Consider the following 18,031-nt stretch of genomic DNA (forward strand, 5'->3'; position numbering starts at 1 on the left):
CTCTGTACATTACCCTCTGGCAAAAGGGAACTCCTCAACTGCAGGCTCTGTCCATTACCCTCTGGTAATAGGGAACTCCTCAACTGCAGGCTCTGTACTTTACCCTCTGGTAAAAGGGAACTCCTCAACTGCAGGCTCTGTACGTTACCCTCTGGTAAAAGGGAACTCCTCAACTGGAGACACTGTACATTACCCTCTGGTAAAAGGGAACTCCTCAACTGCAGGCTCTGTACATTACCCTCTGGTAAAAGGGAACTCCTCAACTACAGGCTCTGTACATTACCCTCTGGTATAAGGGAACTCCTCAACTGCAGGCTCTGTACATTACCTTCTGGTAAAAGGGAACTCCTCAACTACAGGCTCTGTACATTACCCTCTGGTAAAAGGGAACTCCTCAACTACAGGCTCTGTACATTACCCTCTGGTAAAAGGGAACTCCTCAACTACAGGCTCTGTACATTACCCTCTGGTAAAAGGGAACTCCTCAACTGCAGGCTCTGTACATTACCCTCTGGTAAAAGGGAACTCCTCAACTGCAGGCTCTGTACATTACCCTCTGGTAAAAGGGAACTCCTCAACTACAGGCTCTGTACATTACCCTCTGGTATAAGGGAACTCCTCAACTGAAGGCTCTGTACATTACCTTCTGGTAAAAGGGAACTCCTCAACTACAGGCTCTGTACATTACCCTCTGGTAAAAGGGAACTCCTCAACTACAGGCTCTGTACATTACCCTCTGGTAAAAGGGAACTCCTCAACTACAGGCTCTGTACATTACCCTCTGGTAAAAGGGAACTCCTCAACTGCAGGCTCTGTACATTACCCTCTGGTAAAAGGGAACTCCTCAACTACAGGCTCTGTACATTACCCTCTGGTAAAAGGGAACTCCTCAACTACAGGCTCTGTACATTACCCTCTGGTAAAAGGGAACTCCTCAACTGCAGGCTCTGTACATTACGCTCTGGTAAAAGGGAACTCCTCAACTACAGGCTCTGTACATTACCCTCTGGTAAAAGGGAACTCCTCAACTGCAGGCTCTGTACATTACCCTCTGGTAAAAGGGAACTCCTCAACTACAGGCTCTGTACATTACCCTCTGGTAAAAGGGAACTCCTCAACTGCAGGCTCTGTACATTACCCTCTGGTAAAAGGGAACTCCTCAACTACAGGCTCTGTACATTACCCTCTGGTAAAAGGGAACTCCTCAACTGCAGGCTCTGTACATTACCCTCTGGTAAAAGGGAACTCCTCAACTACAGGCTCTGTACATTACCCTCTGGTAAAAGGGAACTCCTCAACTACAGGCTCTGTACATTACCCTCTGGTATAAGGGAACTCCTCAACTGCAGGCTCTGTACATTACCTTCTGGTAAAAGGGAACTCCTCAACTACAGGCTCTGTACATTACCCTCTGGTAAAAGGGAACTCCTCAACTACAGGCTCTGTACATTACCCTCTGGTAAAAGGGAACTCCTCAACTACAGGCTCTGTACATTACCCTCTGGTAAAAGGGAACTCCTCAACTGCAGGCTCTGTACATTACCCTCTGGTAAAAGGGAACTCCTCAACTGCAGGCTCTGTACATTACCCTCTGGTAAAAGGGAACTCCTCAACTACAGGCTCTGTACATTACCCTCTGGTATAAGGGAACTCCTCAACTGAAGGCTCTGTACATTACCTTCTGGTAAAAGGGAACTCCTCAACTACAGGCTCTGTACATTACCCTCTGGTAAAAGGGAACTCCTCAACTACAGGCTCTGTACATTACCCTCTGGTAAAAGGGAACTCCTCAACTACAGGCTCTGTACATTACCCTCTGGTAAAAGGGAACTCCTCAACTGCAGGCTCTGTACATTACCCTCTGGTAAAAGGGAACTCCTCAACTACAGGCTCTGTACATTACCCTCTGGTAAAAGGGAACTCCTCAACTACAGGCTCTGTACATTACCCTCTGGTAAAAGGGAACTCCTCAACTGCAGGCTCTGTACATTACGCTCTGGTAAAAGGGAACTCCTCAACTACAGGCTCTGTACATTACCCTCTGGTAAAAGGGAACTCCTCAACTGCAGGCTCTGTACATTACCCTCTGGTAAAAGGGAACTCCTCAACTACAGGCTCTGTACATTACCCTCTGGTAAAAGGGAACTCCTCAACTGCAGGCTCTGTACATTACCCTCTGGTAAAAGGGAACTCCTCAACTACAGGCTCTGTACATTACCCTCTGGTAAAAGGAAACTCCTCAACTGCAGGCTCTGTACATTACCCTCTGGTAAAAGGGAACTCCTCAACTACAGGCTCTGTACATTACCCTCTGGTAAAAGGGAACTCCTCAACTACAGGCTCTGTACATTACCCTCTGGTAAAAGGGAACTCCTCAACTGCAGGCTCTGTACATTACCCTCTGGTAAAAGGGAACTCCTCAACTGCAGGCTCTGTACATTACCCTCTCTTAAAAGGAAACTCCTCAACTGCAGGCTCTGTACATTACCCTCTGGTAAAAGGGAACTCCTCAACTGCAGGCTCTGTACATTACCCTCTGGTAAAAGGGAACTCCTCAACTACAGGCTCTGTACATTACGCTCTGGTAAAAGGGAACTCCTCAACTGCAGGCTCTGTACATTACCCTCTGGTAAAAGGGAACTCCTCAACTACAGGCTCTGTACATTACCCTCTGGTAAAAGGGAACTCCTCAACTGCAGGCTCTGTACATTACCCTCTGGTAAAAGGGAACTCCTCAACTGCAGGCTCTGTACATTACCCTCTGGTAAAAGGGAACTCCTCAACTACAGGCTCTGTACATTACCCTCTGGTAAAAGGGAACTCCTCAACTGCAGGCTCTGTACATTACCCTCTGGTAAAAGGGAACTCCTCAACTACAGGCTCTGTACATTACCCTCTGGTAAAAGGGAACTCCTCAACTACAGGCTCTGTACATTACCCTCTGGTAAAAGGGAACTCCTCAACTACAGGCTCTGTACATTACCCTCTGGTAAAAGGGAACTCCTCAACTACAGGCTCTGTACATTACCCTCTGGTAAAAGGGAACTCCTCAACTGCAGGCTCTGTACATTACCCTCTGGTAAAAGGGAACTCCTCAATTGCAGGCTCTGTCCATTACCCTCTGGTAAAAGGGAACTCCTCAACTGCAGGCTCTGTACGTTACCCTCTGGTAAAAGGGAACTCCTCAACTGCAGGCTCTGTACATTACCCTCTGGTAAAAGGGAACTCCTCAACTACAGGCTCTGTACATTACCCTTTGGTAAAAGGGAACTCCTCAACTGCAGGCTCTGTACATTACCCTCTGGTAAAAGGGAACTCCTCAACTACAGGCTCTGTACATTACCCTCTGGTAAAAGGGAACTCCTCAACTACAGGCTCTGTACATTACCCTCTGGTAAAAGGGAACTCCTCAACTGCAGGCTCTGTACATTACCCTCTGGTAAAAGGGAACTCCTCAACTACAGGCTCTGTACATTACCCTCTGGTATAAGGGAACTCCTCAACTGCAGGCTCTGTACATTACCCTCTGGTAAAAGGGAACTCCTCAACTACAGGCTCTGTACATTACCCTCTGGTAAAAGGGAACTCCTCAACTGCAGGCTCTGTACATTACCCTCTGGTAAAAGGGAACTCCTCAACTACAGGCTCTGTACATTACCCTCTGGTAAAAGGGAACTCCACAACTACAGGCTCTGTACATTACCCTCTGGTAAAAGTGAACTACTCAACTGCAGGCACTGTACATTACCCTCTGGTAAAAGGGAACTCCTCAACTGCAGGCTCTGTACGTTACCCTCTGGTAAAATGGAACTCCTCAACTACAGGCTCTGTCCATTACCCTCTGGTAAAAGGGAACTCCTCAACTGCAGGCTCTGTACGTTAACCTCTGGTAAAAGGGAACTCCTCAACTGCAGGCTCTGTACATTACCCTCTGGTAAAAGGGAACTCCTCAACTACAGGCTCTGTACATTACCCTCTGGTAAAAGAGAACTCCTCAACTGCAGGCTCTGTACATTACCCTCTGGTAAAAGGGAACTCCTCAACTACAGGCTCTGTACATTACCCTCTGGTAAAAGGGAACTCCTCAACTACAGGCTCTGTACATTACCCTCTGGTAAAAGGGAACTCCTCAACTGCAGGCTCTGTACATTACCCTCTGGTAAAAGGGAACTCCTCAACTGCAGGCTCTGTACATTACCCTCTGGTAAAAGGGAACTCCTCAACTGCAGGCTCTGTACATTACCCTCTGGTAAAAGGGAACTCCTCAACTGCAGACTCTGTACATTACCCTCTGGTAAAAGGGAACTCCTCAACTGCAGGCTCTGTACATTACCTTCTGGTAAAAGGGAACTCCTCAACTGCAGGCTCTTTACATTACCTTCTGGTAAAAGGGAACTCCTCAACTGCAGGCTCTGTACATTACCCTCTGGTAAAAGGGAACTCCTCAACTACAGGCTCTGTACATTACCCTCTGGTAAAAGGGAACTCCTCAACTGCAGGCTCTGTACATTACCCTCTGGTAAAAGGGAACTCCTCAACTACAGGCTCTGTACATTACCCTCTGGTAAAAGGGAACTCCTCAACTGCAGGCTCTGTACATTACCCTCTGGTAAAAGGGAACTCCTCAACTACAGGCTCTGTACATTACCCTCTGGTAAAAGGGAACTCCTCAACTGCAGGCTCTGTACATTACCCTCTGGTAAAAGGGAACTCCTCAACTACAGGCTCTGTACATTACCCTCTGGTAAAAGGGAACTCCTCAACTGCAGGCTCTGTACATTACCCTCTGGTAAAAGGGAACTCCTGAACTACAGGCTCTGTACATTACCCTCTGGTAAAAGGGAACTCCTCAACTGCAGGCTCTGTACATTACCCTCTGGTAAAAGGGAACTCCTCAATTGCAGGCTCTGCACATTACCCTCTGGTAAAAGGGAACTCCTCAACTGCAGGCTCTGTACATTACCCTCTGGTAAAAGGGAACTCCTCAACTACAGGCTCTGTACATTACCCTCTGGTAAAAGGGAACTCCTCAACTGCAGGCTCTGTACATTACCCTCTGGTAAAAGGGAACTCCTCAACTACAGGCTCTGTACATTACCCTCTGGTAAAAGGGAACTCCTCAACTACAGGCTCTGTACATTACCCTCTGGTAAAAGGGAACTCCTCAACTGCAGGCTCTGTACATTACCCTCTGGTAAAAGGGAACTCCTCAACTACAGGCTCTGTACATTACCCTCTGGTAAAAGGGAACTCCTCAACTGCAGGCTCTGTACATTACCCTCTGGTAAAAGGGAACTCCTCAATTGCAGGCTCTGTCCATTACCCTCTGGTAAAAGGGAACTCCTCAACTGCAGGCTCTGTACGTTACCCTCTGGTAAAAGGGAACTCCTCAACTGCAGGCTCTGTACATTACCCTCTGGTAAAAGGGAACTCCTCAACTACAGGCTCTGTACATTACCCTCTGGTAAAAGGGAACTCCTCAACTGCAGGCTCTGTACATTACCCTCTGGTAAAAGGGAACTCCTCAACTACAGGCACTGTACATTACCCTCTGGTAAAAGGGAACTCCTCAACTGCAGGCTCTGTACATTACCCTCTGGTAAAAGGGAACTCCTCAACTACAGGCTCTGTACATTACCCTCTGGTAAAAGGGAACTCCTCAACTGCAGGCACTGTACATTACCCTCTGGTAAAAGGGAACTCCTCAACTACAGGCTCTGTACATTACCCTCTGGTAAAAGGGAACTCCTCAACTGCAGGCTCTGTACATTACCCTCTCTTAAAAGGGAACTCCTCAACTGCAGGCTCTGTACATTACCCTCTGGTAAAAGGGAACTCCTCAACTGCAGGCTCTGTACATTACCCTCTGGTAAAAGGGAACTCCTCAACTACAGGCTCTGTACATTACCCTCTGGTAAAAGGGAACTCCTCAACTACAGGCTCTGTACATTACCCTCTGGTAAAAGGGAACTCCTCAACTCCAGGCTCTGTACATTACCCTCTGGTAAAAGGGAACTCCTCAACTGCAGGCTCTGTACATTACCCTCTGGTAAAAGGGAACTCCTCAACTGCAGGCTCTGTAAATTACCCTCTGGTAAAAGGGAACTCCTCAACTGCAGGCTCTGTACATTACCCTCTGGTAAAAGGGAACTCCTCAACTACAGGCTCTGTACATTACCCTCTGGTAAAAGGGAACTCCTCAACTGCAGGCTCTGTACATTACCCTCTGGTAAAAGGGAACTCCTCAACTACAGGCTCTGTACATTACCCTCTGGTAAAAGGGAACTCCTCAACTGCAGGCTCTGTACATTACCCTCTGGTAAAAGGGAACTCCTCAACTACAGGCTCTGTACATTACCCTCTGGTAAAAGGGAACTCCTCAACTGCAGGCTCTGTACATTACCCTCTGGTAAAAGGGAACTCCTCAATTGCAGGCTCTGTACATTACCCTCTGGTAAAAGGGAACTCCTCAACTGCAGGCTCTGTACATTACCCTCTGGTAAAAGGGAACTCCTCAACTACAGGCTCTGTACATTACCCTCTGGTAAAAGGGAACTCCTCAACTACAGGCTCTGTACATTACCCTCTGGTAAAAGGGAACTCCTCAACTGCAGGCTCTGTACATTACCCTCTGGTAAAAGGGAACTCCTCAACTACAGGCTCTGTACATTACCCTCTGGTAAAAGGGAACTCCTCAACTGCAGGCTCTGTACATTACCCTCTGGTAAAAGGGAACTCCTCAACTACAGGCTCTGTACATTACCCTCTGGTAAAAGGGAACTCCTCAACTGCAGGCTCTGTACATTACCCTCTGGTAAAAGGGAACTCCTCAATTGCAGGCTCTGTACATTACCCTCTGGTAAAAGGGAACTCCTCAACTGCAGGCTCTGTACATTACCCTCTGGTAAAAGGGAACTCCTCAACTACAGGCTCTGTACATTACCCTCTGGTAAAAGGGAACTCCTCAACTGCAGGCTCTGTACATTACCCTCTGGTAAAAGGGAACTCCTCAACTACTGGCTCTGTACATTACCCTCTGGTAAAAGGGAACTCCTCAACTACAGGCTCTGTACATTACCCTCTGGTAAAAGGGAACTCCTCAACTGCAGGCTCTGTACATTACCCTCTGGTAAAAGGGAACTCCTCAACTACAGGCTCTGTACATTACCCTCTGGTAAAAGGGAACTCCTCAACTGCAGGCTCTGTATATTACCCTCTGGTAAAAGGGAACTCCTCAATTGCAGGCTCTGTCCATTACCCTCTGGTAAAAGGGAACTCCTCAACTGCAGGCTCTGTACGTTACCCTCTGGTAAAAGGGAACTCCTCAACTGCAGGCTCTGTACATTACCCTCTGGTAAAAGGGAACTCCTCAACTACAGGCTCTGTACATTACCCTCTGGTAAAAGGGAACTCCTCAACTGCAGGCTCTGTACATTACCCTCTGGTAAAAGGGAACTCCTCAACTACAGGCACTGTACATTACCCTCTGGTAAAAGGGAACTCCTCAACTGCAGGCTCTGTACATTACCCTCTGGTAAAAGGGAACTCCTCAACTACAGGCTCTGTACATTACCCTCTGGTAAAAGGGAACTCCTCAACTGCAGGCTCTGTACATTACCCTCTGGTAAAAGGGAACTCCTCAACTACAGGCTCTGTACATTACACTCTGGTAAAAGGGAACTCCTCAACTGCAGGCTCTGTACATTACCCTCTCTTAAAAGGGAACTCCTCAACTGCAGGCTCTGTACATTACCCTCTGGTAAAAGGGAACTCCTCAACTGCAGGCTCTGTACATTACCCTCTGGTAAAAGGGAACTCCTCAACTACAGGCTCTGTACATTACCCTCTGGTAAAAGGGAACTCCTCAACTACAGGCTCTGTACGTTACCCTCTGGTAAAAGGGAACTCCTCAACTACAGGCTCTGTACGTTACCCTCTGGTAAAAGGGAACTCCTCAACTGCAGGCTCTGTACATTACCCTCTGGTAAAAGGGAACTCCTCAACTGCAGGCTCTGTACATTACCCTCTGGTAAAAGGGAACTCCTCAACTACAGGCTCTGTACATTACCCTCTGGTAAAAGGGAACTCCTCAACTGCAGGCTCTGTACATTACCCTCTGGTAAAAGGGAACTCCTCAACTGCAGGCTCTGTACATTACCCTCTGGTAAAAGGGAACTCCTCAACTACAGGCTCTGTACATTACCCTCTGGTAAAAGGGAACTCCTCAACTGCAGGCTCTGTACATTACCCTCTGGTAAAAGGGAACTCCTCAACTACAGGCTCTGTACATTACCCTCTGGTAAAAGGGAACTCCTCAACTGCAGGCTCTGTACATTACCCTCTGGTAAAAGGGAACTCCTCAACTACAGGCTCTATACATTACCCTCTGGTAAAAGGGAACTCCTCAACTGCAGGCTCTGTACATTACGCTCTGGTAAAAGGGAACTCCTCAACTACAGGCTCTGTACATTACCCTCTGGTAAAAGGGAACTCCTCAACTGCAGGCTCTGTACAATACCCTCTGGTAAAAGGGAACTCCTCAACTACAGGCTCTGTACATTACCCTCTGGTAAAAGGGAACTCCTCAACTGCAGGCTCTGTACATTACCCTCTGGTAAAAGGGAACTCCTCAACTACAGGCTCTGTACATTACCCTCTGGTAAAAGGGAACTCCTCAACTGCAGGCTCTGTACATTACCCTCTGGTAAAAGCGAACTCCTCAACTGCAGGCTCTGTACATTACCCTCTGGTAAAAGGGAACTCCTCAACTGCAGGCTCTGTACATTACCCTCTGGTAAAAGGGAACTCCTCAACTACAGGCTCTGTACATTACCCTCTGGTAAAAGGGAACTCCTCAACTGCAGGCTCTGTACATTACCCTCTGGTAAAAGGGAACTCCTCAACTACAGGCTCTGTACATTACCCTCTGGTAAAAGGGAACTCCTCAACTACAGGCTCTGTACATTACCCTCTGGTAAAAGGGAACTCCTCAACTGCAGGCTCTGTACATTACCCTCTGGTAAAAGGGAACTCCTCAAATACAGGCTCTGTACATTACCCTCTGGTAAAAGGGAACTCCTCAACTGCAGGCTCTGTACATTACCCTCTGGTAAAAGGGAACTCCTCAATTGCAGGCTCTGTCCATTACCCTCTGGTAAAAGGGAACTCCTCAACTGCAGGCTCTGTACGTTACCCTCTGGTAAAAGGGAACTCCTCAACTGCAGGCTCTGTACATTACCCTCTGGTAAAAGGGAACTCCTCAACTACAGGCTCTGTACATTACCCTCTGGTAAAAGGGAACTCCTCAACTGCAGGCTCTGTACATTACCCTCTGGTAAAAGGGAACTCCTCAACTACAGTCTCTGTACATTACCCTCTGGTAAAAGGGAACTCCTCAACTGCAGGCTCTGTACATTACCCTCTGGTAAAAGGGAACTCCTCAACTGCAGGCTCTGTACATTACCCTCTGGTAAAAGGGAACTCCTCAATTGCAGGCTCTGTACATTACCCTCTGGTAAAAGGGAACTCCTCAACTGCAGGCTCTGTACATTACCCTCTGGTAAAAGGGAACTCCTCAACTACAGGCTCTGTACATTACCCTCTGGTAAAAGGGAACTCCTCAACTACAGGCTCTGTACATTACCCTCTGGTAAAAGGGAACTCCTCAACTGCAGGCTCTGTACATTACCCTCTGGTAAAAGGGAACTCCTCAACTACAGGCTCTGTACATTACCCTCTGGTAAAAGGGAACTCCTCAACTGCAGGCTCTGTACATTACCCTCTGGTAAAAGGGAACTCCTCAACTACAGGCTCTCTACATTACCCTCTGGTAAAAGGGAACTCCTCAACTGCAGGCTCTGTACATTACCCTCTGGTAAAAGGGAACTCCTCAATTGCAGGCTCTGTACATTACCCTCTGGTAAAAGGGAACTCCTCAACTGCAGGCTCTGTACATTACCCTCTGGTAAAAGGGAACTCCTCAACTACAGGCTCTGTACATTACCCTCTGGTAAAAGGGAACTCCTCAACTGCAGGCTCTGTACATTACCCTCTGGTAAAAGGGAACTCCTCAACTACTGGCTCTGTACATTACCCTCTGGTAAAAGGGAACTCCTCAACTACAGGCTCTGTACATTACCCTCTGGTAAAAGGGAACTCCTCAACTGCAGGCTCTGTACATTACCCTCTGGTAAAAGGGAACTCCTCAACTACAGGCTCTGTACATTACCCTCTGGTAAAAGGGAACTCCTCAACTGCAGGCTCTGTACATTACCCTCTGGTAAAAGGGAACTCCTCAATTGCAGGCTCTGTCCATTACCCTCTGGTAAAAGGGAACTCCTCAACTGCAGGCTCTGTACGTTACCCTCTGGTAAAAGGGAACTCCTCAACTGCAGGCTCTGTACATTACCCTCTGGTAAAAGGGAACTCCTCAACTACAGGCTCTGTACATTACCCTCTGGTAAAAGGGAACTCCTCAATTGCAGGCTCTGTACATTACCCTCTGGTAAAAGGGAACTCCTCAACTGCAGGCTCTGTACATTACCCTCTGGTAAAAGGGAACTCCTCAACTGCAGGCTCTGTACATTACCCTCTGGTAAAAGGGAACTCCTCAACTACAGGCTCTGTACATTACCCTCTGGTAAAAGGGAACTCCTCAACTGCAGGCTCTGTACATTACCCTCTGGTAAAAGGGAACTCCTCAACTACAGGCTCTGTACATTACCCTCTGGTAAAAGGGAACTCCTCAACTGCAGGCTCTGTACATTACCCTCTGGTAAAAGGGAACTCCTCAATTGCAGGCTCTGTACATTACCCTCTGGTAAAAGGGAACTCCTCAACTGCAGGCTCTGTACATTACCCTCTGGTAAAAGGGAACTCCTCAACTACAGGCTCTGTACATTACCCTCTGGTAAAAGGGAACTCCTCAACTGCAGGCTCTGTACATTACCCTCTGGTAAAAGGGAACTCCTCAACTACAGGCTCTGTACATTACCCTCTGGTAAAAGGGAACTCCTCAACTGCAGGCTCTGTACATTACCCTCTGGTAAAAGGGAACTCCTCAACTACAGGCTCTGTACATTACCCTCTGGTAAAAGGGAACTCCTCAACTGCAGGCTCTGTACATTACCCTCTGGTAAAAGGGAACTCCTCAATTGCAGGCTCTGTACATTACCCTCTGGTAAAAGGGAACTCCTCAACTGCAGGCTCTGTACATTACCCTCTGGTAAAAGGGAACTCCTCAACTACAGGCTCTGTACATTACCCTCTGGTAAAAGGGAACTCCTCAACTACAGGCTCTGTACATTACCCTCTGGTAAAAGGGAACTCCTCAACTGCAGGCTCTGTACATTACCCTCTGGTAAAAGGGAACTCCTCAACTACAGGCTCTGTACATTACCCTCTGGTAAAAGGGAACTCCTCAACTGCAGGCTCTGTACATTACCCTCTGGTAAAAGGGAACTCCTCAACTACAGGCTCTGTACATTACCCTCTGGTAAAAGGGAACTCCTCAACTGCAGGCTCTGTACATTACCCTCTGGTAAAAGGGAACTCCTCAATTGCAGGCTCTGTACATTACCCTCTGGTAAAAGGGAACTCCTCAACTGCAGGCTCTGTACATTACCCTCTGGTAAAAGGGAACTCCTCAACTACAGGCTCTGTACATTACCCTCTGGTAAAAGGGAACTCCTCAACTGCAGGCTCTGTACATTACCCTCTGGTAAAAGGGAACTCCTCAACTACTGGCTCTGTACATTACCCTCTGGTAAAAGGGAACTCCTCAACTGCAGGCTCTGTACATTACCCTCTGGTAAAAGGGAACTCCTCAAATACAGGCTCTGTACATTACCCTCTGGTAAAAGGGAACTCCTCAACTGCAGGCTCTGTACATTACCCTCTGGTAAAAGGGAACTCCTCAATTGCAGGCTCTGTCCATTACCCTCTGGTAAAAGGGAACTCCTCAACTGCAGGCTCTGTACGTTACCCTCTGGTAAAAGGGAACTCCTCAACTGCAGGCTCTGTACATTACCCTCTGGTAAAAGGGAACTCCTCAACTACAGGCTCTGTACATTACCCTCTGGTAAAAGGGAACTCCTCAACTGCAGGCTCTGTACATTACCCTCTGGTAAAAGGGAACTCCTCAACTACAGTCTCTGTACATTACCCTCTGGTAAAAGGGAACTCCTCAACTGCAGGCTCTGTACATTACCCTCTGGTAAAAGGGAACTCCTCAACTGCAGGCTCTGTACATTACCCTCTGGTAAAAGGGAACTCCTCAATTGCAGGCTCTGTACATTACCCTCTGGTAAAAGGGAACTCCTCAACTGCAGGCTCTGTACATTACCCTCTGGTAAAAGGGAACTCCTCAACTACAGGCTCTGTACATTACCCTCTGGTAAAAGGGAACTCCTCAACTACAGGCTCTGTACATTACCCTCTGGTAAAAGGGAACTCCTCAACTGCAGGCTCTGTACATTACCCTCTGGTAAAAGGGAACTCCTCAACTACAGGCTCTGTACATTACCCTCTGGTAAAAGGGAACTCCTCAACTGCAGGCTCTGTACATTACCCTCTGGTAAAAGGGAACTCCTCAACTACAGGCTCTCTACATTACCCTCTGGTAAAAGGGAACTCCTCAACTGCAGGCTCTGTACATTACCCTCTGGTAAAAGGGAACTCCTCAATTGCAGGCTCTGTACATTACCCTCTGGTAAAAGGGAACTCCTCAACTGCAGGCTCTGTACATTACCCTCTGGTAAAAGGGAACTCCTCAACTACAGGCTCTGTACATTACCCTCTGGTAAAAGGGAACTCCTCAACTGCAGGCTCTGTACATTACCCTCTGGTAAAAGGGAACTCCTCAACTACTGGCTCTGTACATTACCCTCTGGTAAAAGGGAACTCCTCAACTACAGGCTCTGTACATTACCCTCTGGTAAAAGGGAACTCCTCAACTGCAGGCTCTGTACATTACCCTCTGGTAAAAGGGAACTCCTCAACTACAGGCTCTGTACATTACCCTCTGGTAAAAGGGAACTCCTCAACTGCAGGCTCTGTACATTACCCTCTGGTAAAAGGGAACTCCTCAATTGCAGGCTCTGTCCATTACCCTCTGGTAAAAGGGAACTCCTCAACTGCAGGCTCTGTACGTTACCCTCTGGTAAAAGGGAACTCCTCAACTGCAGGCTCTGTACATTACCCTCTGGTAAAAGGGAACTCCTCAACTGCAGGCTCTGTACATTACCCTCTGGTAAAAGGGAACTCCTCAATTGCAGGCTCTGTACATTACCCTCTGGTAAAAGGGAACTCCTCAACTGCAGGCTCTGTACATTACCCTCTGGTAAAAGGGAACTCCTCAACTGCAGGCTCTGTACATTACCCTCTGGTAAAAGGGAACTCCTCAACTACAGGCTCTGTACATTACCCTCTGGTAAAAGGGAACTCCTCAACTGCAGGCTCTGTACATTACCCTCTGGTAAAAGGGAACTCCTCAACTACAGGCTCTGTACATTACCCTCTGGTAAAAGGGAACTCCTCAACTGCAGGCTCTGTACATTACCCTCTGGTAAAAGGGAACTCCTCAATTGCAGGCTCTGTACATTACCCTCTGGTAAAAGGGAACTCCTCAACTGCAGGCTCTGTACATTACCCTCTGGTAAAAGGGAACTCCTCAACTACAGGCTCTGTACATTACCCTCTGGTAAAAGGGAACTCCTCAACTGCAGGCTCTGTACATTACCCTCTGGTAAAAGGGAACTCCTCAACTACAGGCTCTGTACATTACCCTCTGGTAAAAGGGAACTCCTCAACTGCAGGCTCTGTACATTACCCTCTGGTAAAAGGGAACTCCTCAACTACAGGCTCTGTACATTACCCTCTGGTAAAAGGGAACTCCTCAACTGCAGGCTCTGTACATTACCCTCTGGTAAAAGGGAACTCCTCAATTGCAGGCTCTGTACATTACCCTCTGGTAAAAGGGAACTCCTCAACTGCAGGCTCTGTACATTACCCTCTGGTAAAAGGGAACTCCTCAACTACAGGCTCTGTACATTACCCTCTGGTAAAAGGGAACTCCTCAACTACAGGCTCTGTACATTACCCTCTGGTAAAAGGGAACTCCTCAACTGCAGGCTCTGTACATTACCCTCTGGTAAAAGGGAACTCCTCAACTACAGGCTCTGTACATTACCCTCTGGTAAAAGGGAACTCCTCAACTGCAGGCTCTGTACATTACCCTCTGGTAAAAGGGAACTCCTCAACTACAGGCTCTGTACATTACCCTCTGGTAAAAGGGAACTCCTCAACTGCAGGCTCTGTACATTACCCTCTGGTAAAAGGGAACTCCTCAATTGCAGGCTCTGTACATTACCCTCTGGTAAAAGGGAACTCCTCAACTGCAGGCTCTGTACATTACCCTCTGGTAAAAGGGAACTCCTCAACTACAGGCTCTGTACATTACCCTCTGGTAAAAGGGAACTCCTCAACTGCAGGCTCTGTACATTACCCTCTGGTAAAAGGGAACTCCTCAACTACTGGCTCTGTACATTACCCTCTGGTAAAAGGGAACTCCTCAACTACAGGCTCTGTACATTACCCTCTGGTAAAAGGGAACTCCTCAACTGCAGGCTCTGTACATTACCCTCTGGTAAAAGGGAACTCCTCAACTACAGGCTCTGTACATTACCCTCTGGTAAAAGGGAACTCCTCAACTGCAGGCTCTGTACATTACCCTCTGGTAAAAGGGAACTCCTCAATTGCAGGCTCTGTCCATTACCCTCTGGTAAAAGGGAACTCCTCAACTGCAGGCTCTGTACGTTACCCTCTGGTAAAAGGGAACTCCTCAACTGCAGGCTCTGTACATTACCCTCTGGTAAAAGGGAACTCCTCAACTACAGGCTCTGTACATTACCCTCTGGTAAAAGGGAACTCCTCAACTGCAGGCTCTGTACATTACCCTCTGGTAAAAGGGAACTCCTCAACTACAGGCACTGTACATTACCCTCTGGTAAAAGGGAACTCCTCAACTGCAGGCTCTGTACATTACCCTCTGGTAAAAGGGAACTCCTCAACTACAGGCTCTGTACATTACCCTCTGGTAAAAGGGAACTCCTCAACTGCAGGCTCTGTACATTACCCTCTGGTAAAAGGGAACTCCTCAACTACAGGCTCTGTACATTACCCTCTGGTAAAAGGGAACTCCTCAACTGCAGGCTCTGTACATTACCCTCTCTTAAAAGGGAACTCCTCAACTGCAGGCTCTGTACATTACCCTCTGGTAAAAGGGAACTCCTCAACTGCAGGCTCTGTACATTACCCTCTGGTAAAAGGGAACTCCTCAACTACAGGCTCTGTACATTACCCTCTGGTAAAAGGAACTCCTCAACTACAGGCTCTGTACGTTACCCTCTGGTAAAAGGGAACTCCTCAACTACAGGCTCTGTACGTTACCCTCTGGTAAAAGGGAACTCCTCAACTGCAGGCTCTGTACATTACCCTCTGGTAAAAGGGAACTCCTCAACTGCAGGCTCTGTACATTACCCTCTGGTAAAAGGGAACTCCTCAACTACAGGCTCTGTACATTACCCTCTGGTAAAAGGGAACTCCTCAACTGCAGGCTCTGTACATTACCCTCTGGTAAAAGGGAACTCCTCAACTGCAGGCTCTGTACATTACCCTCTGGTAAAAGGGAACTCCTCAACTACAGGCTCTGTACATTACCCTCTGGTAAAAGGGAACTCCTCAACTGCAGGCTCTGTACATTACCCTCTGGTAAAAGGGAACTCCTCAACTACAGGCTCTGTACATTACCCTCTGGTAAAAGGGAACTCCTCAACTGCAGGCTCTGTACATTACCCTCTGGTAAAAGGGAACTCCTCAACTACAGGCTCTATACATTACCCTCTGGTAAAAGGGAACTCCTCAACTGCAGGCTCTGTACATTACGCTCTGGTAAAAGGGAACTCCTCAACTACAGGCTCTGTACATTACCCTCTGGTAAAAGGGAACTCCTCAACTGCAGGCTCTGTACAATACCCTCTGGTAAAAGGGAACTCCTCAACTACAGGCTCTGTACATTACCCTCTGGTAAAAGGGAACTCCTCAACTGCAGGCTCTGTACATTACCCTCTGGTAAAAGGGAACTCCTCAACTACAGGCTCTGTACATTACCCTCTGGTAAAAGGGAACTCCTCAACTGCAGGCTCTGTACATTACCCTCTGGTAAAAGCGAACTCCTCAACTGCAGGCTCTGTACATTACCCTCTGGTAAAAGGGAACTCCTCAACTGCAGCCTCTGTACATTACCCTCTGGTAAAAGGGAACTCCTCAACTACAGGCTCTGTACATTACCCTCTGGTAAAAGGGAACTCCTCAACTGCAGGCTCTGTACATTACCCTCTGGTAAAAGGGAACTCCTCAACTACAGGCTCTGTACATTACCCTCTGGTAAAAGGGAACTCCTCAACTACAGGCTCTGTACATTACCCTCTGGTAAAAGGGAACTCCTCAACTGCAGGCTCTGTACATTACCCTCTGGTAAAAGGGAACTCCTCAAATACAGGCTCTGTACATTACCCTCTGGTAAAAGGGAACTCCTCAACTGCAGGCTCTGTACATTACCCTCTGGTAAAAGGGAACTCCTCAATTGCAGGCTCTGTCCATTACCCTCTGGTAAAAGGGAACTCCTCAACTGCAGGCTCTGTACGTTACCCTCTGGTAAAAGGGAACTCCTCAACTGCAGGCTCTGTACATTACCCTCTGGTAAAAGGGAACTCCTCAACTACAGGCTCTGTACATTACCCTCTGGTAAAAGGGAACTCCTCAACTGCAGGCTCTGTACATTACCCTCTGGTAAAAGGGAACTCCTCAACTACAGTCTCTGTACATTACCCTCTGGTAAAAGGGAACTCCTCAACTGCAGGCTCTGTACATTACCCTCTGGTAAAAGGGAACTCCTCAACTGCAGGCTCTGTACATTACCCTCTGGTAAAAGGGAACTCCTCAATTGCAGGCTCTGTACATTACCCTCTGGTAAAAGGGAACTCCTCAACTGCAGGCTCTGTACATTACCCTCTGGTAAAAGGGAACTCCTCAACTACAGGCTCTGTACATTACCCTCTGGTAAAAGGGAACTCCTCAACTACAGGCTCTGTACATTACCCTCTGGTAAAAGGGAACTCCTCAACTGCAGGCTCTGTACATTACCCTCTGGTAAAAGGGAACTCCTCAACTACAGGCTCTGTACATTACCCTCTGGTAAAAGGGAACTCCTCAACTGCAGGCTCTGTACATTACCCTCTGGTAAAAGGGAACTCCTCAACTACAGGCTCTCTACATTACCCTCTGGTAAAAGGGAACTCCTCAACTGCAGGCTCTGTACATTACCCTCTGGTAAAAGGGAACTCCTCAATTGCAGGCTCTGTACATTACCCTCTGGTAAAAGGGAACTCCTCAACTGCAGGCTCTGTACATTACCCTCTGGTAAAAGGGAACTCCTCAACTACAGGCTCTGTACATTACCCTCTGGTAAAAGGGAACTCCTCAACTGCAGGCTCTGTACATTACCCTCTGGTAAAAGGGAACTCCTCAACTACTGGCTCTGTACATTACCCTCTGGTAAAAGGGAACTCCTCAACTACAGGCTCTGTACATTACCCTCTGTAAAAGGGAACTCCTCAACTGCAGGCTCTGTACATTACCCTCTGGTAAAAGGGAACTCCTCAACTACAGGCTCTGTACATTACCCTCTGGTAAAAGGGAACTCCTCAACTGCAGGCTCTGTACATTACCCTCTGGTAAAAGGGAACTCCTCAATTGCAGGCTCTGTCCATTACCCTCTGGTAAAAGGGAACTCCTCAACTGCAGGCTCTGTACGTTACCCTCTGGTAAAAGGGAACTCCTCAACTGCAGGCTCTGTACATTACCCTCTGGTAAAAGGGAACTCCTCAACTACAGGCTCTGTACATTACCCTCTGGTAAAAGGGAACTCCTCAATTGCAGGCTCTGTACATTACCCTCTGGTAAAAGGGAACTA

The sequence above is a fragment of the Narcine bancroftii genome, chromosome 1 (assembly GCF_036971445.1).
Source record: "Narcine bancroftii isolate sNarBan1 chromosome 1, sNarBan1.hap1, whole genome shotgun sequence".
In the NCBI taxonomy this organism is placed as follows: domain Eukaryota; kingdom Metazoa; phylum Chordata; class Chondrichthyes; order Torpediniformes; family Narcinidae; genus Narcine; species Narcine bancroftii.